Genomic DNA, 24,310 nt, shown 5'->3' on the forward strand with positions numbered 1-24,310 from the left:
GATTACAATGTTAAAGCAGTACTTGGGATTTATTTTGTACTTGGGATTTATTTTGTAATAAGCTTGACCACAGGGGTTTTGAATAGGGATGCACTAAGTCAATTAATAGCTGAGTGCCATTGCTGATGACAGTGTTTGATATATTTCTGCTAAGCAAGAATAGAGTTGATGCTATGGCTATGCCTTGGCAGTGATAAGGAATTTTTGATGAATATATTTTTCTCTACCTTTAGAAAAAATACCAATGAAATGAGCATTTGAAATATGATATTGGTAAGACCAAAGCAGTCATATGTCAGTAGACTGCATGCAGAGATCCTTAATGCTTCCTGCTAGTTATGAATAGCAATTTAGTTATGTAGTGTAAGAATGTCTTAAGAGCTTGCCAGTGATGTTATCTTGTTGAGGTTATTTCTCATTGTTTAATGAAACATTTGCAACCTTAAAATACCAACTGTATTTCTCTCATGTTTTATTGTGATCATACATATGGATGAGCTCTGGAACACAGTGATAATCTGTGGTACTCCAGAGCTGCATTCTCTCTTCCTCTCACGGTACACATGCTGCACTGACTTTGCTACTTTTATTCTGCAGAGTAAATCTCAGCATCCATCCCAGGCTGGTGATATTACGTTAGTGAAGCAAGAAACCTCAAAAATGGCAGTACAGGCATGCATCATACCACCTTTGTCCTCTTAACAGGCTGCCAGGGTAACTTGCACCCACACCCTGTTTGCTATTTTCTATGCCCAGGACACACTCCCTTGTATGAAGGGAACTCACTAATTTTCATGCCCATAAACCAACAAATAAGTGGAGGACACTGGGGATTAGTGAGGATAGACCCTCTGGGTTATCAGCTGTGCATGACTGTCCAGCAATAACTTTCTGAGAATGTTTATGGCAGCCTTTAACGTGCTGCTTTGTCCCACCACCTTCAGGCAGCTTAGTAATGGGGCAGGGTGCCCCTCCCAACAACGCTGCAGAGCTGAAGTTAGTCACAGTGGCCTTCACTGTCCCTCTGGGGCCATTTGACCATCCTTGTTGACCTTGGCCTTTGCAGCCAGAACCTCAGGGTCTGTCCTTGATCTTCCTTCTTGATACACTAGAAAGAATAAAGCTCCCAAATTCTGGATGTCTGGGCATGCTGCAGTTTGCTGCAGTCCATAATAGCTGCTCTTGTAGGATACTAAATGCCTGCCTCAAGTAATCAGGTCAACTCCCACTGCGCTCACCTTCCATGAGGGCAAGGGCTGGGTTGGACTCATCTGATAGAAGTGAAACACATAACATGACTGCACATTATCAGTACAGATTTGCATAACTAGCTGGAAAGACAGAAGTTTGTTCTTAGGTATTTTTGAAAGTTTTCTTCATAACGAGGGGAACCTTGATTTAAATATATAATTAAAATGATAAAAAAAATTGAAAGTGTTGCTAGAAAGCAAGCACTTTCTTATAATTGTATTTTTTTTTTCAGCTCTATTATGGAACCTCTAAATTTTAATTCTCACATTCTGAATAGTTTTCAGCAATTCATCATCTGTCTTCAATTTTACATTCTTTTTCATCACAGAGCAAAAAGGTTTCTGCTTGTTATTTTTCAATATTTTCTTAAATCCCCAAATGCACTTGCCAAGCATTGTGGCATAATTATATCATCTCTAAGGTATTTTAATCACTTTATAATTTGATTAAAATATTTGCTGTGGATTTGTTCAGTGATAATGGAACAAAGGGCTTTGCATTCATTTCATGATTTAATTGAAATCAAGTTCTGTCAAAACAAGGATTGATGTTGCCTAATAGATTCTGGGCATAGATTAGCTGATCTGAGTGGGCCTGTTTCCTCAACAGCTCTTCTGTTTGCTCAAGAAAGTGCAAATCCCTCTGGTAGTTCTTGGGAATTTCTCTGAAAAATGTTCCCACTGTATATATGAGCACAGACAGGTGGATTGCATGCCACTTCACAGCTTCATTTCTTGGAGCAAAGCTGTTTGATTTGCTCATTCCCATCCCCTTTTCCAAAGCCTTTTTAGTAAGAAGCTCACAATCCACAGAAATAAGCTTCTATGTCTTTCTCAATTTATCTCAACCAGTTTAATGTCATGTGAAATGCATTAACACCGTGACTATTATGCATCTCTTCAGTTACTAGATGTACTCCTCTGTTCTTCCTCAGTCAATGCATAACATTTCTTCAGAAAGCCCAGGTAAAGTTAGAATCTCCCCCTGTTAACATATCACAGAAGTGGAGTGTGTTGTGCTTAGGGTCACTGAAGTTACCTATGCAGTCAGTGGAATTAGGGAAACCATTATGTTAGTTGACTGGACCCCAGGTTACAGGACTCAAGGTACACCTGTCCTTCCACTGGCAGGACAAGCAATTTAAACAGCTACCACAGGAGGAGAGGATCTTTCCCCCATCTCTCCTGCAGTGCAGATCAAAGCCCAGATGAGGCTGGACTGAGCTCCACTTGGGATGGCTGACTGCCTGGTCTGCCCGGAGAAGCTCTGCCAACATACTTATTGACAACCAAAAAAAAGTTTTCAGAGATCAGGAACATGGAAATGCTCTTCAAAAGCTCTTATGGGCAGTGACTAACACCTTGCTGGACGTTTCTGCTTGCTTCCAGGGTGCTACTTGCAGGGTGAGATTTAACTCAGTGTGATTTACAGCCAGAAAAAAATAAGGACAAGAACTAAGTGCTGGACAAACAGATATTCCCAATGTCTTAAATGTAGCTTTCATTTAATTAAAAAAAAAAACTTCTTTGACTATCAATTTAACTGAATGACTTCATCCTCAATTTTTCCCCAGGCGAGCTCATCTTATCTGCTCTCCAGCCCCTAACGATCTCATCCAGCCCAGTGGAAGAATCACATCATCAGAACTGAAGTAGTAATCGGAAATCCACTATAAAGGTCTTAATCTGGCAGACCTTTCTCTTGTGGTGTCCCCTGGCTATGTTGAATGAAATTGTTGTTCTACATGTCACACCAGATAGTCTTGTGGTTCAGTTAGCTCAGCCACGTGGAAAGTCTTCATACACCAGGCAAAGTACAGTTTAACAGCAAGTCTTTCATGTGAAATGAGATCTGGTGAAATAGGCATTAAACTATAAAAGCCTATGGCATATTCTGCTCTACAAGAAGGTAAACCTTTAATTCTATATCTTTGAATAGTAGGAAGGAGTGTGAAGCCATGTAATGTACAGCCAACAGTACTTTGATAAACTTTTTTTTTTTTTTTTTTTTTTTTTTTTTCCCTGGGGAAAGGTGCAAAACAGCCTACAGAAATAACAGTGAATTGATCTAGGAACTCTGGGTGTTAAATCAGACAAATTGTTTATGACAGCATGAAAACTTGATCACTTAACCTGTTTTATCACCTCCATTGTGGGTGGAAGAATCGATAGGAACATTTTCCCAGTCCTGCCTAGTGTATTGGTACAAATCAGTCTGAGCAGGTCTTTGGCTTTGTAAATGGAGGCAGCTGTCACTCTTCTGAGGGGGAGTTATGCTTCATAACAATGTATGAATGTGGGAAGTAAATCTGTCAACTGTCAGTCTGTCTGAGATGTGCATAAGGTTCCTCACTTAGCCAAAGATCATTAATTGCACACAGTGACAATGTGTGGTATTAAAAAGAAATGTTAAGCAGGGAAAGTTAAGCAGAGTGTATTCTGTCCCTTGAAGAAGAATGAGAGATGGTGGTGAAACTGGTCTATGGAATAAAGCATGCTGACTGTTTTCTTGACAAGCAAAATTACTCAGATCTCAGTGGAAAGCATTTCAACATTGCAGGGCAGCAAGAATATTTTTGGCAGCTCAGTGTGATACACATCACAAATGGATATTAGCAATAATTATCAGTTTTACATTCTGTTAAGCAAAACTCCACTTTTTGTTCTCATTTGCTTTCCAGATTCACACATTCTGATTTTACAAAATGATAGAATTTCATGAAAAATATTGGATGCCAGGATGAAAATGCAGAGAATTATCTGACATTTCTGTGAAAAAAAAAAAAAAAAGTAAAATTGCTTAAAATATTGAATATCAAGTCATGATGAAAGAGAAGAAAAGGTGCTCAAATTCTTCTGTTATGGATTTTCTGAAAATCACCTGGATTCAGGCCTGGTTTGATTTTTCCCTAGGTTCCTTGCAGAAAGATCTCATGGCACATTTCATGACCCTGCCAAGCTATGCCCTACTGTATTCCTTTTTCATCTGGCATTTTATTAGCTAGAATCCCCCAGGGGGACCACATTTTTTGCCCTGGAGGGTTCTGCCCTGCCTGGTGTAGTGGTTTATAACTGACACCTACTGAGGCAGCCTGGATTCTCTTTTATTTCCAATTTATCTAGCATTTCCTCTCTATTGCCTTGCCTGTTCTTCCAGAACAGGCCATTTGCATTAATTTGAATTCATTTATAGCAATTTATTAGTCATGTGTATTATCCTGCCATATCCTGTTACACCAATTAAATCCTTGTTCTGGCTAAAAGCTTACAGCCCTGCTGGCTTATTCCCCGTGTTTTCTTTGGATTGACACACATCCTTCTTGTCCCTTCCTTAACCCTCCTGTGAGCAACCAGTTAACTGGCTGTTTCTGAATGAGAAATCATATGTCTTTCCAGTGAATGTCAGAGGCTAAATCATCCTTGGGGAGTAACCAGCTTCTCTTTTTTTTTTTTTTTTTTTTTTTTTTTTTTTGATACTTCTCCATGCCCTGGTAGGTGGCAAGCTTATTTGGTTTTCTTTTAAATAAAAATGATTAAGTAATCCTGTTCCTGGGTAAGTACTTCCAATGTGGTGTATCTACAATGGACAATTTACTAAAGCCTATAAAATTTTGCCATTGTTGGAAGGATAAAAGATGGGAATAAGAAGATTGATACTGAAATTACAAGCCCAATCATTTTTCTTCTTGAAAAGAATACGTTGTTTAGCTGCAGAACAAATGTAGAAGAAGAAACCTAGAAAGTAATTTTATAAGTTTTCCATCAGTTTAAACTTGGGTATCATCAAGCTTCAATTGCATCTCAACAATCCATAGTGATCTGAACAGAAATTTTTCATTTCAGTTGCTCAAAATTTATTGTTTTGCTATTTGATGGCTAAACCAATTTTATTGAACAGTAAAAAAAAATAAAAAAATGCTATTGTCATTTTGTCATCCAGACAGTTTGAAGAGATGAAACTGTTGGGATAACTCTGAATATAATTTTCCTCTCAGAGATTGCAATCTGCTCTTAAAATGGTAGTACTTCCAAGCAGCTTTTTGCTTTCACGAACATCAGACTTGTTTTTCCCCCCTAAATGCTGCATGAATTATGCTTCAGAGAAGTCAGCATCTCTCTTCATTAAAGATTACATAAGTATCATTTCCATATGTTTTAAAGAACTGAAATATTGTCACGGGCTTCACAGTAAAAAATTGTTCCAGGTAGAAACTCACCATTCAGAGATACTTTTTTATTTATTTATTTATTTTTAAATTTATTTATTATTATTATTATTATTATTTCAGATTAATTGCAGCTCATTCTAGTGACTTGGAAGTCAAGACACAGCTATTCAGTTCCAAGAACAGCTTGCCGCAGACCTTGGAATGTCCAGGGACAGAGAGCATCTCTGTTCCTGCTCCTCCCCTGGTGGCAGGAGGGAACAAGGGGTGGAGATGTGCTGCTTTCCACACTCCAGACAGCATCCTGGGGTGTCAAAGTGGCCTCTGCAACCTGCATTGTCATTTTCATATTCCCTAAGGAAAATACTCAAATAGTTGAATTGTCTGCTTGTTTCCTCCATTGCCATTTTAAAACTCAGATAATCATCTAGTGAAAGAGGGGTCTGCAATAGGACTTAAACACATGGCTAAAATGTGACATACAAAGAGAATGGCACTACAGCAAAGGTGCTGGGATGGCAGTTGTCAACTTTCTAGTTGTCAACAGAAAATATTTCTTCAGTGCATTTTTATTTCTTCTAATTCAACTACTTACCAAATCTACTGAAAATTAACACTTCTTCAGCAGGAAAGCTAAGCTCTTCCCATGCTCTACATGTTCAAATTGTGATGATTCTCTTTGTATGTATATAAAGGAAGATATTTCTTCACCTTGGAATGAATGTGCAACTAAATATAAACTTAAAGCACAAACAAAATATTTAATTGGAGCAGATTTTGAGTTGGTCTAGGGAGCTGAAATCCTCAGATGGCTCCCAATACAGGAATAACGACTGATTCCTTTAATTGGCTGTTGACATGTGTGATCTTCATTCAAGCAGATGGGGAATAACAGAAGTACTGATATTTATGGTAAGAGAGATGCATTGGGATCTCCTTTGGAAAGATTTATGGTGCCAAGCCTGAAGAGAATAAAATAATAAAAAGCCCAGAATGAATGAGGTTTTGATCACCTTAAAATGTGGCCTGATTAACTTTGACAGCTTAGCTCCATCATAGAGTAGTATCAATTATTTTCCAGCAATGTGTGAAAGACAGAGTACAGAAGTTAAATTACAGATGGAGGCAGGAAGGTCATTAACAAGTTCATTAATCCATCCCTTTCCTAGTATCAAACAGAAGCAGCCATCAGAAATGACAGCAGAGGTTTTCTGTGGTGTGGGTTCTTAACAGAACAGCACTTGTTTCTCCTTCATCAGATAGGCCTATAAAATTTTAAATGCAACCTGTGGCATGTTCTTTTGTTAAATTCAGCTTCCTTCATGGACAGCTGCTCTCATGGCCCTGAGACTTACTGCATCAGAATTGTACTCACTGTTCTTGTTTATGGTCTCACCAGGAACTGTCAGGACTGACATCAGAGCAAAGAGCATCACGAGAAATCCTCTGTCAGAAAGGGAGTTTTATTCTTTAGAAATCAGCATAACTGCTACAGATATTCTGAAATATCTTCACTTTCTGAGTGCATCAGGGTTGATGCCTTTGTCCTTCTCTTCTGTTTATAAGGACCTCTATTAAAAGAAAAAAACTACTGGTTCAAGCACCGCTGTTACATCTTAATTCTTTGGCTTTGCTTTGTCAGCCACTACTATGAAGCAAGGAACACTGTCACTTTGCCTATATTTATGATTTATCCTGATCCAGTTTATGGAAGCTGACAGTAGCTGTAGCTGCACATATGCAAAATCCAGGCACAGTGAAGGGGAACATCATGTTGTACCTCTTGAGATTACATTGACTCCTGCCTTCTTAATTTTCACTGTGGTTCTTGAAGAGTTGGCTGTGGTGGCTGTGCTGACTAATTGCAAACAGGTGTGCACCTCTCCTGGATGCACAGAAGCACAAGTCTTTAGCATTGACAGAAATGTGGGGTAGTCATACACTGCCTAAAGAGCTTTGTCATAAGTCTTCATGTTTATGGTCTCCCAAGCTTTTCCAGTATCTGCAGATAAAAGTTGCCATTTACATGAATCATTCAAAAACTTTATGGCACTTCAATTATCACCTGCCATAGCTGTTACAGTCTTATGTGTAGGATAAGATAAAATCTTATGTGTAGAATGTGAAACCAATGGCTTTCAGTTCATTTCCCTGGAAAGACTCTGGAGATATGACTTTATTATCTTACTCCTCAAGTTCGTGGCCAGTGATACCAGTGATGGTATTTCCATCCTATGTAAACTGTTCTGAGACCGAATGGTAAAAAGTCCTCTTCAAGAACTAGCCATCATTAAATATCAAACAGTTTGTAGCTGTGAAAGTTTAAGGTTTTATGCATTATTTGCCAAAACAGAATGAAAAAGTGGTTTTGTTTTCCTGTATTATTTATACGATATGAATATGCAATATGACTTTAAGACATGACCTGCAAATTCAGGGATAGAGAACACCACGCTCACAAATGCTGTTTAATGACTGCCACAAAAATACCAGCCTGCTGCAAACCACTATTTGTATTCACATACTTGAATCAGACTGAGAGCAGCAGATTGGGGTTTAGGGGCTGTTTCCAAACTGGAAGGGAAACTTCAGAATGCTTGGTTTGGGTAAGCAGCCCAGAAAGGGCTGCTGGTTCATTAGTTTTGGTAGGCATTGAGTGATTTCAGTATGTGAACATATGGGAACTGCTCCTCCCACCCTACAGCAGCATCTCTGGTAGATCCTGCAAAGCTCTCACTTTAAGGTAGGAAGCATTACTGCCAACAAGAAATTTCAGCTGGCTAATTCTCACTGAGGGAATTGGTCTCCTGTTTTTCTCTTATTGATGTCCTGAGTCACTTTTCTTCAGCTCGTTAAATTATATATGTCATGAAAGGTAAAAGTAGATTTCTGTTACTTTGTGGGCGTTATTATCAGAATTCAGCAGAACACCAGATGATGGGATAGGTGTTCAGTATAGGTTACGTCTGTACTAATGAACTAATTAGAGCCTGTGTCAGGACTCTGGTTTGTACTGTTATATTGTTAGCACGCTCCCTGGTTTTTTGCCCACGTGCCCTACAGTTTTGTCAAGCAACAGCCAGGCAAGGTTGGGGGTCAGCTTGCATCAGCAGTCATTTCCAATAAACTGGAGGTGCTAGGTTAAAGTGTAGCTGTACGGACTTGATCTGTGTTGTGATACTTGGATTCTGGGCCAGAAAATGGTCCTCAGACTATCCTAAGGAGCTCTGCAACCGTAGCAATTATGACTTTACTGGACAAGTTCTTGCATCTCAACAACACTCCTTAGAGGAACCAAGTAATGTTGTTTTAGAAAAGATTTTAAAACCTATTGCATAATAGCTATGTTATTAAACACTATTTGTATTCCTATGACTTTCCTATAGACCTCAGATTGAGACCGGTGCTGGCAGCTTCCTATCCCATCACTGAGTGCTGTAACAGCTCACAGACTGAGCTGAGGAATTTCTGATCTCATATGACATCACAATAAGAGGATGCAGTTTACAAAATAAAACAAATCATGAAACAATTGCACAGCTTGAAAAAATTATGTTGTTCCAAGTATATTTTTTAAATGAAAACCATTTAAAAAGAATGAATTATGTCATCTTCTATTCTTTACTTTTTGTCTTTCAGATTAAAATAAGAAAAGTTCCATAAAACACCAGTAGAGTCCTCTTCATTAACTTAAAACATGTTAATATTTTACTTGTCCCTATTTGTGATTTTTCTTTTTTTTTAACCAAGTTATAATCTTATTGAGATTTTTATAGTTTCAGCAACAATTCATTCCTTGATATCAACCTAATTTTAATTTTCATGAAAATTTGCTCTGAGTGCACTTAGAAACAGATCAAAGAAACATTGCTAAAAGACTTTATTTCATATAGCGTCTTTCATTCAATACATTACTCTTTCCCCTTTTTGTAACATATAAGCATTGTTTTGAATCCTGGATCTCTTTGATCTTAAATCAGCTTTGTAGGTAATTTGCCATATTTATTAGACATTTTATGTAGTCTTAATCTGGCAAAGGAAGAATAAAAGAGAATTAAATTTAAAACTGGTTGATTAACTGATAAAGGCTGAGTGTTGGGCTTCCAGTGCTACATTTAAAGAAGGAATTGAGCCTTGCTGAAGAAATACAAAAATCGTCTTTTGTTCTATTGTGCCTTGTTCTCTTTTCACCCATTGATAGAACTTCATATCCCTTCTAAATGTTTGCAGAGGCTCATGTTGTGACTGTAAATGTAAACTGAACATTTCATTTGTGAATAATGTTAAGTTTAAATATCTCTGAGAACCTGGTTATGAAAAGAGGTTATTAAAATCATTGTGGAGTGTATAGCAATTACAGTGGAAGTTACTTTAATCTCTCTAAGGCAGCATAGATTCCATCCAAAAAAAATGGTTTCTTTCTTGTGAAAGTGATGCACTTAGACTATACCCCTATGATACATTTGCAAAGGATAAACTTTTCTTATAGGTCTCCTACTGGCCTTTGGTATCCTCTTTGTTTCTTTCTAATGTTGAAAGTTCCCTTCTGGGTTTGGTATTCAGGCAGGAAGAGTGGAAATTGGGCATCCTCCTTCCCTATCACAGAAATAAGACTCAAGGAAAGTTAACACACTCTGGAATATTGTTATATTTCCTGCCATACCTTCTGTGTGGCAGATTTAATCTGCAATATTCAAATAAAATCACTGTATTTTTCTGGTATGGAGCTGAAAAGCTGGCAACCATGCACAGCACTGAAATCACTGTTTTAGGTTTGATGAGATACTTGTTCAATTTTCCTTATTGTCAGGGTTACCTGCAGCTCAGGATAAATGCAAGCAGACTCTGCACTCAATTAAAGGAAAATCTAAGCTCAGTCGTGTACTTTAAAATTTGTGTGTGTCAATTCTTCCCCCCATGTCAAACCATCCTTGCACATCCTTGAACAGAAGATGTTCAGTTTGCTTGGTGCAACTGCAATACAAACTGCTGGTTTCTAGTTCCGAGTACACCTTTACCTGGCAACCGTGCAAACAACCATCTCAGAGACATATGCGAACAACTTTGCTTTCTTTTGCTGTCACTGTATCTCAGAAGAGGAGTATCTAAATTATCTCCTTCAGTTTCTTGAGTTCTGTATTAAGCTTTGTATTCCAAATCCACCCCTTTTCTTCAGGAAGGGGCTACAGGTCCTTGGTTTAGTCAGCTAAGTAAGCACCATTTTCCTGTACACTGTTACAAAGGGATCTTTGTCCATTCAGAAAGGTGTGGTGATGGCAGCCTAAACATTGTCATAAAACATTATTACTTCCTTCAAGTTTTCCAAAAACTTTAGCTGTGCTGGGTCTTTTGAATACTCTGTAATTCGGCTGTTCGATTTTCTTAGTTAATGCTACCCTTTTACTATGTGGTTTCCAGCCACAATCAAAGCTGAGAAACCTGACAGAGGTCTGCCTCTTCCAAGCTGAGGCTGAACAGACCTGTGTGGTATAGCACAAGCCATGGCACACCACAGGGCTGCCAGGTGGCTCCTGTGAATCACCAAGGCACCCACAGAAACTCCAACACCTACAGGAGATGGAGCGAGGACTGGAAATAAAAGCATCGAAAAGTGAAATACTGAGAGGTGGAATGTTACTTTCTCCTCTTGCTAGCTAAGGTGAAAATGCAATGCAGAACTATGTTGATGGATGTATAGCAGATTATCAGTGGTATCATGGAAGGGCTCTCTGAAGGCCACGTCAAGCCACTGAGTAGTGGCATGTGTGGTGGTGCTTGTGGCACTTTAAGATGGATGATGAAATAGATGATTTTTTGAAGAGTCAAATTTTGATTTCAGTGAGCCCTTTGTCTCATGATGAAATTAGATTTCCCATGTTGGTATTGATGATAAGCTCCCTTTAGAATGTTCCATCAAGACCCACTTGTTGATATTGGAGGCAAAAGGGATGGGAATTGTCTCTGGCATCAAACAGCAGCGGCTGAGCTCAGAACTACTGAGGCAAAGTGATAGCCAGTGTGGGAGCTGAGTGATTCACAACTGAGTAGGAAAACCTGCTGCACTGGTCACTCTAAGAGCATAATTTTAGGGAGTTTCCTGTGTGTAGACTTTAATTCTACTGTTTTGCCTTTTCTTACCAATAGTAAGGGATACGAAACACGATAGTGGATAGTATACGGGGTATCATTTCTCTTTTATCTTTCTTGACTCGTCTTTGTCATGAGAAATGATGGCTGTTGGACCTTTCGTTTGTGTTCATTTCAAGATCAGATTGTTTCCATAAAGGATAAACACCCTCCTTTCACCTCTATTCAAAGCAAAACTGTCTCACCAGAATGGCTTATCGCAGTGTATTGCTTGCTTCATTCATTCATGTTTCCTTCCTCAGACACTGTTTATATCAAAAGTCATGAAAAGATTAATCTGATCTGAAGTAAAAATACCAGAAAAAGAAAAAGAAAAAAAAAAGAGACAACATTAATCCATTTTTGTGACAAGATAATCTCACAGATATTTGGGATGGCATGTACATGAAATAAAGTCTTTTTCATTTCAGATCTTCTAAATTGGAATTTCTTGTATGGTTTCCTCAGGGAAAGCAACTATGCATCTGTTTAACAGTTTCTCACATAAGTCACTATGAATGAACAGAAGGGGAGAAGAATTAATATGGCTTATTAGGTGATGTATGTATAAGAGTAACTTATAGGGAGGGAGAAAGATGATTCTGGGTTGTTTTTCTTCATTGATTTGATAAATGGTTAGTTGAAGCCTAGGAAGAACAGGCAGCAGTGGATAGACTCTGTAATTTGAAATTTGGTCATCACAGAAGATGACTATGGTCTCTAAAAGAGGAGAGATGAAGACAGGGCATAAAAGTTAGACACCTCTAGAAACAGAGGGAGTTGCAGACATAAAAATAGTTAGGGGAATATCACTTGCTGGCTTTTGTAAGTCAATCTGGACTTCTTTTTATGTGGCTCTTGGCACCCCTGCCCTACAGTCTGTATACCAAAAAGTATACAGTTTTACATTCATAAATGATATATGTAATTAGGAAGCTAATGTGTAAATACAAGTGGTGAGAGGATCTTCATGTGAGCTATTGCAGCTCCATGTTAGAGCAGATGGAAATTACAAGTTAGGGTCACATGAAAATCTGTTATCAATATTAACAAACAGTTCTTGGTTACAAAACATCTGACTCAAGTGCCTCTGACCACTTAGTTACATATGCTTCAGACATATGCACATGCATATGCAACAGATACGCATTAAGAAAATTAAGTTCTTCTCTTTAAGAATTTGTTTTTAATTAAACTCCTAATTAAAAATATAAAGTAATAATGGTAGCTGCTAAAACATCCATGTCTTAAGATCATAGGGCTTTTTTTTTTTTTTTTTTTTTAAGATGGCTTTCCTTCAAAATTTTAGCAATGGCTTACTCTATTGTCAACTAGGGAAAGGTTAAAAATAGTAAAAAAGTAAAGCAAACATTTTTTTATTGATCTGAGCCAAGATTTCTCCTTTTTACAGATGAAAATATTTGAAATTGTTTTTCCTTCTGAAGTGGGATGGAAGAAAACTTCAAAGCCGTAAATCTGTGAGATGATGAAGCCATCACCTATCCAGACATACTTACCTGCAGCACACCATAATTTTGTAAGCAATGTACAGAAAGTCTCAGACTCCATCACACTGCATATTAATGGATAATACTGACTCTTTAACAGAAAAATCTGGAGACTCAGCTGGCTCTTGGGATCAGCCATTGTGGAGTGGGCTGTGGACTTTGACCTTGAAGATCTGCTCCTGTATTGTACCAGTGTTAACACAAATTATTCTTGAGAGATTTAGGCCTCAGACAATGATCAAGAGACCCTCATTTACCTCACCAGGTTCTGCTGTGACTGTCAGCACTTTCCCTTTTCACGTGGTGAGCAAAGTACAGTCTATCTATTTATGGTCTTTACTTTGGATGTTACAAGCACAGTATTCAGTTATGTCAGCCCACATAGGTAACTTTGGTTTACTGTACTCACATTTTATTTTGATTTCTGAATAATTGGAGAAATCATACTTGGGAGGGGCGTTTTTATTTGAAAAATGAAATTCTAAGTGAGTCTATCAGTTTGATGTATTAAAAAATAGAATAAAATATGCAGTCAGCTGAAAGTGATTTCCTTTTCTTCAGAAGAGATGAATTGCATATCTTTATGTTAGTGGTTAATCTCCCTTTCTGCAACAATGGAGGAGGAAATGTCAGTGGATATCTCCCATACGAAAATGGATGAATTTAATTAAATATGGGAAAGACCTAATTAAGAACAAAACCCTGTGATGCAAATTCAGGTGTTGATTGTTCTCCGGTACAAATACGCTGCTTTGTTTCTGTCCTAGGCATCTTAAACAGTGCTCCAGGACTTCAGACACAAACAAGCCAGACTCACTGGCAGAGGATGAAAATCTCTGCCTTCTTTTTTCCTCACTCTTTCTTTTTAAACTGCACTGATGAAAGCCCAATAAATGTCAACACAGCAGTCAGAAGCCTGTTCATCAATCACCTGGGCAGAGCTCTAACATTTCACAGGTTTTTGTTTCCTCTAAATATTCCTGAAGCAGGTGGGAGTGGGAGAGGAAACATTAACACATTTCCCATTACCTGAAGCCCCCCCCCTTTTTTTTTTTTTTTTTTTTTTTTTTTTTTTCCTGCAATCATGTAACATTATTGCTTATACGGTATAGCTCAGGGGGATTAAACTGATAAAGAGTACCAAGCACATTTCACAAAGACAAGGTGAACTCTGTTCCTATTTTTGAAACCATAACAGAGCAATTGGCTTTCCTGGGGGGAAAAGTCATGTTGTAAAGCTAGAGAGCTGGATGCCTCCAGTTACAGTGTATGTGCGTGGCTAGAACATGTACCTTTGCCTTAGTGCCAAATGCTGTTTCACCTTTACAAAACTGGTTTGGTAATTGGTCCCACTTGGAAAGAAAAGATTTAAGTGCAGGGTGGAATAAAATTTAAGGGGAGGAGGCAAAATAAAATTACGTGATTTTCAAACTGATCTTTTTTTTTTTTTTTTTTTTTTTTTTAACTTTTGCACAATCTGTTTCACAACATACCACAAGACAATGATAGTTTGGGGAACAGCCTTGCAATGTTAGACAACATATGTGTTTGATGATTATTTTTTCCAAGGATTTGGAATTTTTCTCTTTGGGATGGAACATCCATGGTTGCCTAATATAAAGAATTTAATATGATTTAAAAATATGAGGAAAATATCACCACAGATGAGTTATCTATGTTAGGGGAATTGGGCAGGATCTGACTGCTTGATGGAAGTGAGACTGCCACAGCTCCATGCTCCCAGGTCCAACCAGTAGCAAGGCTGAGCATGTATTCGCAGTAAGCACATGAACACATATCACACATATACATTGCATATGTCCATGTATAAATGGCTGTCCACAGATCAATGCTGACAGACACATGGAGCACTTGTGAACACAGACAGCACCAGTAGCCTCATCCTCCTCCCTTTTCTGGCTTAGCAGGATGAAGGTCTGCTAGCTATATATATATGTAAACATACATATGTACATATATGCATATACATATATAAAACATGGATACCTCCAGCAGCTGGCTGAAGTCTGACCAGCAGCTCCCCTTGGATACCAGTCCTCTGACCTAAGTGACACCACAGACACATGGTCATCTGACCCCTGGTCCCACTGCAGTGGCTAGCATTTGGTTTTGCTCACGCTGGTGGGCAACTGGCCCTTTTTATCTCCTTGTCCCTCCATTTTCTGATCACCAAATCACCTAGATCCATCCCCTTCCCTGCCTCTGGTTCTTTCCTTAAACATCCCATCGTAAGCCTTTTGCAATCTCAAAATGCTCTTTCCTTGTGTCTCAGGTCCCAAGGCAGTAGCCCAGCAGGGTATTATTGAGGTTCCCTCCTGGGACAGCACTGATGGGGAACAAAGAGGGTGTTCCTCTGATTCCTCACTGGCTCCCTCCTGCCATTCTCTCTCTCTTCTCCATTGTAGGAGTGCAGAAGAGCTTTTATCACAAGACCTAACAATCCCAGCTACATATTTTTAGCTCTTGTATATCTAGTCTTAATTATTGCATGTACTTAAAGTACTACTAGTTTTGATATTGAAGGTTATATTTTCATGAAAGCATCCAAATATCTTCTAGAGGTTATGTACTGATGTTTGCAAGTATTAAGGCTATGCTTGATCTGTGAATTTTAATAACAGGTAAAGTAAAAATTGTTCCAGTATTTCATCAATTCACTGGTGAGATCCCTGAATGCTGGTTGGATAAATGGCCCAAACCCAAACATAGAAAGGTTTCTCATTTTAAAGCCTTTTCTTAATTCAGGACATTTTTAATGAAAAAAAAAAAAATCTGTTCAAAGTGAAAATGTAAAACAAGTAATTAAAAACATAGGTATTAAACACTTAGATGTTTGTTACTTGAAATGCTCAAAACCACTTGAAGTAAAATGTTATGAATACACTTCATTGGCTGAAATTGTAATGAAATTTTACTTAATTTTTAGAAATAATTCACTTTTCCCTGAAACACTGATAGTTCCATAAATTTTCTAATAGTCAAAAAAGAAAAAGAAAATGCCTGCACTGAATTACATATGCTATCATAACATTTACCACATATAAAAAAATTGCTACCTGTTGCTCATGACTACATTTTCTTCAAGAGATATTTATTGCATTCAGCTGCCAACCTGCTCCCTGTCTGCAAGAAAATGACTAGTTGAAGAAGGTTGCTACCTGCTAAGCCTAAAATCCCAGAGGCTGTGCGGTTCCAAGGGACAAAAACTTGTTTCTATACTTTTCTCCAGATCCACTAGCAGTGGTTTGAATGTTACAGAAAATGAAGTGATATTTCACCCTGTTTCCAAAGGGTTGTGAGGGGAGCCCTCCCACCAGAGAAGACCCCAGGTTTGGGATGGTTTGGTCACCACATATGCTGCCCAACTGCGAGTCTTCAAGACTGGGATCTTTGAGGCACTCTTCCAGTTATAGGTCCTCTTTTGTAATGTAAGCTTCCCACATAGTGTCATGAACACTGGCTGAGTTGTCACCTCATTTCTTGGTGTTTCTAGGGTCATCTGGCTGAGGAATCCTGTCCCTGTAGTGTCTGCAGAGACACTGAGTTCTCAAAGATCTGTATCTCCTACCCCCTCTTTTTCTCCCTTGTTTGCTTCATAACACAAGAGAATGTATTAAAACTTTATTACTTGCAAAATTATGTCTTCCTAGTCACATTATTTTTCTGTTATGTTTCCTCTCTCCCTGAACATACAGATTATGCCAAGCAAAGTAATATTTTCTTCTGTTTTATCTACTGTGCTATTCTGAATTAGACTGACCGTTGCATTAGGTTCCACATACAATTTCTTTCAGCCTTTCTCAGAAGAGCTGGGTGGAAAAATGGCACAACAATAGCTGTCTAAAAGCCAATATAACAAAATCCAGCTGTTCCTTGAATCTAGCACTGTGGCCCCCAACCATTTTGTCATTTGCTTTTTAAAGTTACCTCAAAATAGCAACATAGAGATGTACACAATGCACAATGAAGCTATTACACAACACAATAAGTAGAAAGATCCCCTAGTCCTGATGTTCAGAGGGGATGAATATTGCTCACCCAAAACATATGCCTATTTAAAACTTTATATCTATATAAATCAGGAGTCTGATGGTGATGGGAGTAGAAAGGTGTTTTGTACAGACTGTTTGGGCCAGGTTTGTGACTCCAACTGCTTTTTTTTTTTTTTTTTTTTTTTTTTTTTTTTTTTTTTCCAAAGAAACCAGGTCAATCTGAAACAGGTCTCCACAATGACTATTCTGTCTGCCCTGCCCCTCTGGATCCATGCTGTGTATGTTCACAAAGGCTGTGGTGGCACAAACATCCCCTGTGGTTGCACAAACATCCCCTCTCCCCACTTCCCTGTCCCTACGTTTTCTCCCCATTGTCAGATCTGTTTGTTCTTCACCACTGGTGGCAGCAGCAGCAGGGAGCACTTGGGCAGAGGAGGCCTCATGGAAAAGCAGCTGGTTTGGGCTTCATGCTGTTTAATCCTTTCCAGAACTGGGCTCTTCTCTCATTTTTTGATGCTGTTTCTGTCATTCGTGAAGCCAAACCAATGGTCACATTAAATCCTGGGGGGGGCGGGGGGGGGGGGAGAAAGAAATCCTAGCAGAGACATAGGCAAGCAAATAAATTAAGAAACAAAGCCCAGAAGAGAGAAACAAGTGAGATGCTCTTTTTAAATTGCTAAAGAAGCATTGCAGTTGGTCTGCTTCTATCTGAGATCTGGATGTCCGGAGTCAGCAGAGGTGCTCAGCACATGGTGTGTGGCTGAAGGGGAGGTATCACTGCAGTGCTCGCTGCACTGGGGCCAAGTGCTCTGCGTCACCTGGTGGAGTGCATGTGGCCATTTGGCACCACTTCCCTGTACCATGGGGCTGCATCCGTCCATGAGCATGTGGAGCATAACATCTCCCAAAGAGAAACGAAATGCTCCAGAGTCAGAGTCTCAAGTGTCTTTAGCTGCTCTGGTGTTTAGAGACCAAGAAATGGCTACCACTGGGTGCCCAGTCCCAACCCCTTTTCCAGAAAGTGGCCAGCATCTGTTGCCTTGCTGCAAAGGCTTCACAACAACCAGACAGCGTTACTTCTGCTGGTGAACGCTGCTGCTGCTTTGTTGTGCTGTTTGGCATGAGTCTTTGTTTACACCTGTGTGTAAACACCGTGTCACTTAGGGGCTTAATGACCTGGGCAAAGTTTTCTGGTTTCTTAGATTCAAGGTGGCCTTTCTGGTCATTTCTGGGCAGAAAACAAGAGAGAAAGAATGAGCTGAAATTGAGGGGGGGAAAAAAAAAAAAAAGGTTCTTGTATTAGCACAACTGCTTTGTGAAAATACAGGAGATGTTTCATTTCCATTCCAGTGAAGGATGAAAACAAATTCCAAAACCTCCCAAGTCATCATGAAGCAGAATTACTCTTCTCTGCCTGTCTCTTGGCGTTGTATTATCAGAGAAGTTGCTCTTGGTATTTAGGAACTTTTATCTGAAACCATAAAACTTTGTATGCTTCACAAGCTTGCAGCCTATCCTTGAAGGTGATGCTATTATAAATCTCATTTATTTTGAGCCTTCCTAAGCTCTTTGAGTGATACTCTGTGGCTCAGATATTAGAGGAACATATTCAGGAGCCAAAGAAGCAACAAAATTAATTTTCTTTCCAAAGCTGAATTTCAAAAATCAGGGATGGGTAGGGATGCGTTATTGTAAAAAAAAAAAAAAAAAAAAAAAAAAAAAAGATGAAGCAAAATGATGCATTTAAATTCAGTCATAGTTATGTCTTACTGATCAAAACATGTTTTCTTCTGAAATGGTATGCATTTGTCTTGGGGCCACAGAGCTTTTGCATTTTTCTTCAGAGTCTAATTGTATCTTTAAAAATGTTATTGGAGATTCTACATCATTTGGAGCACAGCAGAGGAGAAATATAAAAAGCAAAAGACTAAGGAAGAGCTAAAAGTGATTTTGCTCGTCTCTTCCAGATACTTAGGCTTTCTGCATGAGCCCTGCTTCTCCTTAGTTTCAGTCACTGGCCATCATACCTCCAGAGCTTACTCAAAACAGGTTGCTATATGTTGCCATAAGCACTGATCAGTCAAGCATTCTCTACCTGTTCAAATACTCTAATTAAGTATGTGGAACTTGATTACTGCAGTGGCTTGGTAAAAATTAGAAAAAAAATATAAAATTGTAACACTTCAGCAGTTTCCTAAGGTTGCGCTTCAGTTTCTACAAAGGAAGGAAAAAAACCTGGTTTGTAACACCAGGCAAAATTGTCTATGTTGCAATCATGGTCTGAAATGGTAATATGAAAAATAAATAAATAAATAAAAACACAAACAGGGAAATGGGACAGAAGGAAAGGACCATCCGTGACATTCAAATATCGAAACACTGAGGCTGGTAGGGGATTTTTTTCCTTGAACAGAGAGTATTGTGACAACTACATGAAGATATTTTGTGTCAATACCAGCTTCACATCATGAGTCCCAGCTTTTGCCCTGAAGTGACAGGCTCAATATCTTTGTTCCCTCTGGTCACCTTGTTCACTCTCTTGTCCTTTCCCTTGCTCAGTGAAACCAGGGGGGTGCTCTGCCTGCAAATAAAATAGTCATACTGACTGAGTAACGACTCAGAGAGCTTTTGTTTTGAAGCAAAACCCCAGGCTGGGCCAAGTCTGGTGTGAGCAAAATGGCAAGGAAGAGGCACCCCTCTTTGCCTGCCCCCGACTTCTGGAGAGAGAAGCACAATGTACAGTCGTCTGCTCTGATATTTTCCATCTTCACTAGATACTCTGTGAAAAAGTTGGCCTCTGACAAACTGAACTGTTTTGTAAGTCTTCAAGATAATGCTATAAGCCATGAAGTACAGCTAGAAAGCACTAGAAACCTTACTGTACAGGGTATAGAATAATACCCCTCCAATCCACCAGGTATTTGAACTTATCTTTTAGCCAGTAGTTATTTTTTGCTATTTAGGAATCACCCATCTCCCACATATTGTGAGCAAGTGCAACTCTAATATATCACAGCTTCTCATTTAAAAAATTGTCCTTCATAGAAGGGCAGTTCTGAAGATGAACTGCTTAAAGTATCCTAAGGCTTCCTGCAAAATGCAAAGGAAGTCTTACAGAGCTAATAACAGTTTTTCTGAACTCACGGATAAAACAATTAATGTCTTTCTTCATTCACAGCTATTTTCACCCCATTCAACGCTGGGGAATTGAGTTTTCCTTAGTTTTTCCTAGCTAGAATGACTTCTGTGAAATGACGTGCAACATCAAGTATTGCATTTACATTCTTCTCTTTGATGTCTGTGAAGATGGTGATCCCAATAAAGTGTCACATTTGCAATATTCATTCAAGTGTGTGTAGCAATAAGATTTAAGTAAATACACTTACATTACATTCCACTACAGTTGACTTAATCTGATATTGGTTCCAAAGATATATTTTTTTTTCAGACAAAGCTAATTTCTTCATTTGCTCCATTTTAGGTGGATGAATTTAATTCTCATGAACAGGAGGAAAAAGTAGCAATGGCAGATGAAGTTTAAGGAAAGCCTGTATCAAGCAAGAACAGCTGGGAATGCTCCAGCACTGCCTGTGACTAGTCTTCAAGAAATTCCTTGCCAGACTGAGTGATGAACTAGTCTGAGACTCTTCAGCTGCAGGCTGATGGGAACATCTGTGTTGCTTGGCGATACAGCACCTCAGAGAAATGAGGAGGCAGAGGAGGAAAGTTAATTACTCAGAATTACAGCCCCATTAAGATGTATTTTATAAAGAGCACACCTTGCCTGATGCCTTTCCAATGAGCATCCGTTCACAAAGTACCCCAGAATTTAAAAAGGAGATGTAATCAAAGACCATGGGAAGGGACCCCAAAGAAATCACTACCTTGGTTTTGCCAGCATGTGTCTCAGGGTGCCTCTGACTTCCTCCAAAGGAGTAAACTCAGACTTTTTTCCCCCTTAAGGGTGGCCTCACCTCTGAAGTCCTTCCCATATAAAGAGTCCCACTAGTGAAGAGATATAAAGGAAAACATAGAGAAACAGTGAGGAGGAAACTGTTCACTGAAGAGAGAGGGAAGAACCAAAGAAATCCTTCAAAGACAGCATAAACCCCTCCAAGGTCCTATCAAATTGTTATTTCAGCTTCTAACAGGAAAAAAAAAAAAAATATTATGCCCGGGTGGACCTTGTTTTAGCATCAGTGGCTTTAAAGACAAAGGCAAACCAAGAGATTCAGCTATTGCACTGGATTTCATTTCATTTAATTTCCAGAGCATCCTAGCTAGCCTGAGTCAGGGCTCATGACTGATATTCCTTCATTACTGAAAGAATAAAATGAACAAAAAATAGAAAAGAAATTGTTAAAAAAAACTTTGCTATTGATGGTGGCTTATCTTTTAATGTTGTATTCGCTTGTAGCTGTTGTGCCACATAATTTATTAGGATTTTCATGTTTTTGTCTTTTTCTTTCATATTTTATCTTATTTAGAAAAGATGCAATTTAAAGTTCACTTTAATGTGAATTTCACTTAAATGTGAATTTCACTTAATGTGAATTTCACATTAAAGTTCACTTTAATGCAATTTAAAGTTCACTTTAAACCCACCTCGTCGAGGTGGGTTTAAGATTTAGGTAAATTATATCCCTAAAGGCACATACTGGTACAATAATTGACAAACCAAATGGAAAACACACTTCTATTTCAGATTGTCAATCTGATGAAATGAAAACTAATTAATACCTTGTGGTATTAATGTCATGTGTCATCAAAAGACCACACAGAAAGCATGAGAGAGGGTGGCTACATGATTACAATTCTTCACAGAGGCACATGTGATCCCTAACATACTGTTTTTTAGGTATAAACATAATTAAAAGATTTGCTAGAATAATCCTTAAACTAGTAAAAACAATAGTTAATTTTACAAAGGGGTAAAACAATAGAAACTATGATTTTGGCATTCAAGATACGTACATGAGAAAATGATATACACATATATATATGTATATATATATATACATATATATATGTATACATATATATATATACATATATGTATATATATATACACACATTATTTCCCTCTCTTCATTTTTGATAAATCTGATATCTATTAACCTGGTACATCGATTCCCTTGGGAAAAAAAAAAAAAATATATGTCCCATTAGTTAAGCACCTGGCCATGTGATATTTGTTTTCCATGTTGCTTTAGAGAGAAAAGAACAGAAACTTTTTTTTTTTTTTTTTTTTTTTTTTTTTTTTTTTGTTAATAATAGTATTTGCTGATCAGAGCTGTTAATACTTTATTTTCCATTTTTTTATGGTAATTTAGGAGACACCCTTAAAATGGAGACATTTTGGAAGGAAAGTCTATCCTCATGTCATGTACTCAGGCCATATAAAAGAGATTAATTGCTGTCCTCTGAGGCATGAGGCAAAGCTAGCTGCCCCTGGGGCTCTGCCATTCACCATAGAGGAGAGGCATGCAACAAAGTGATGCAACACAGGTATATCTGATGTTATGAAAGAAGAGCTATGAACAGTTGTATTCTTCAGTTGCTCCTTGGCTACTGGAAATGCTTTTACTTACAAGTGCAGTTTTACTCACAGAAATGACAGTAAGCATGGCAGTGTCAGTGTCTTACAGAGTGTTTTTCCAGTAAATTCCATACTGAATTTGCTTCAGTTATTTTTCTGTTAGGGATGTATATAAACAGGTATTCAGGCTTGGCTGGGGAAGAGCTGTTGTGCAAACGTTATGCATTTGATTGGCAGACTGGTCCTTTAGGACTGTAAGCCATGCTTTGATAACTTCGTAGAAAACTCATTTTTTAAAGAAATTGAGTAATTGAATGGGAGAATTATTAGGAAACAAGAGTAGAATAGGAAAGTGTGTAGCTTTGGAAGGAAAGATGAGAAGGAAAAAGTTACAATATTGATCTATACATTGACCTCAAACATGTTTGCTATTTTAGAGACTCTCTTGCCCGCAGAAGAGAGAAGCTGTAATGTTTTGATTACATCACCTTGGAAGAAAAATGGTTGTCTGTCTACTGGGCTACAAATGGCTCCTGGGAAGCAGAAGCAAGACTAAAGAAAAATATCTAAACGGTCCAGGAAGTCTTACATGAATAAAGGCTCTGAATAAGCAATGAATACATCTCTCTCTCTCTCTCTCTCTCTCTTTCTCTCTCTCTTTCTCTCTCCCCCTTTTCCACTTCCCCCCAAATGATAGAAAAGTATATTATCTTTCACTTACTGTTCTTTCCTAGTCCTTAAATAGAAATTACTGGTAATATTGCTTATAAAGAAGAATTAATTCATCGCATAAGTGAAAACCTTTTCTAAAGTAGGTATGTTAAAAAATGCATGTAAAATCAGATCTTTATACTCATCAATAAACTATGAAAGATTATGCATATTAAGGTAGATGTAATCACTGCTTTCACTCTTGTGTTACAAAATCAATTTGAAGGCTGCTGTATACCTTACTCTGGTTCTTTATAGATAAGGAGAAATCCCTTAAGTGTGCTGACTGTATTTTATAGAAATATCAGGAAGTAGAAATGCATTTTTTTAACCCTCTAAGCATGGAAAATTTTTAGTATACAGTACACTTTTCTTGAGATTTTTTTTTTTTTCTTTTTTCTTTTTTTTTAATGCCAGTACCTCGTCGAGGTGGGTTTAAGATTTAGGTAAATTATATCCCTAAAGGCAAATGCAAAGGTCTTAAAATCCATGCAAGCTTTATTTCACTTTCTAAAGAGGCCCATGATAGTTAGTAAAGGTTCCTACTCAATTAGTAAATAGTAGATAATTAGTAAACGTTCCTACTCAGTTGAGGTGGAAGCCATTGAGAGTATTGAGAGGTTGTATTTTTCCAACTATTACGAGACCTCAGTTCAAACAACTCTATTGCTAGTTCTAGGGGTTTTGCTTGCTTGTTTGTTTCTTTGTTGGCGGTACTATTAATATTTTATTTTCTTCCACAAATTTTCTGGTGGTTCTTTTGTCTACATTCTTTTAACAGTTTTGTGGGCTGCTAAATTAAAGGGAATGTAGTTTCTTAACATTATCAGTATTGAAATAGAAATTCAGAAAAACACAACAAAACAAAACAAAAACAACAACAACAACAAAACATTCTTAGTGCCATTTGATTCAGAACATGATGGAAGCAGTGTGAATGTATATTATATGAATTCCAAGAGAGTGCCCTCAGAATAAAAGGAGTATTGTTAAAAAG

This window comes from Oxyura jamaicensis, chromosome 2 (genome assembly GCF_011077185.1).
Source record: "Oxyura jamaicensis isolate SHBP4307 breed ruddy duck chromosome 2, BPBGC_Ojam_1.0, whole genome shotgun sequence".
Taxonomy (NCBI): Eukaryota; Metazoa; Chordata; class Aves; order Anseriformes; family Anatidae; genus Oxyura; species Oxyura jamaicensis.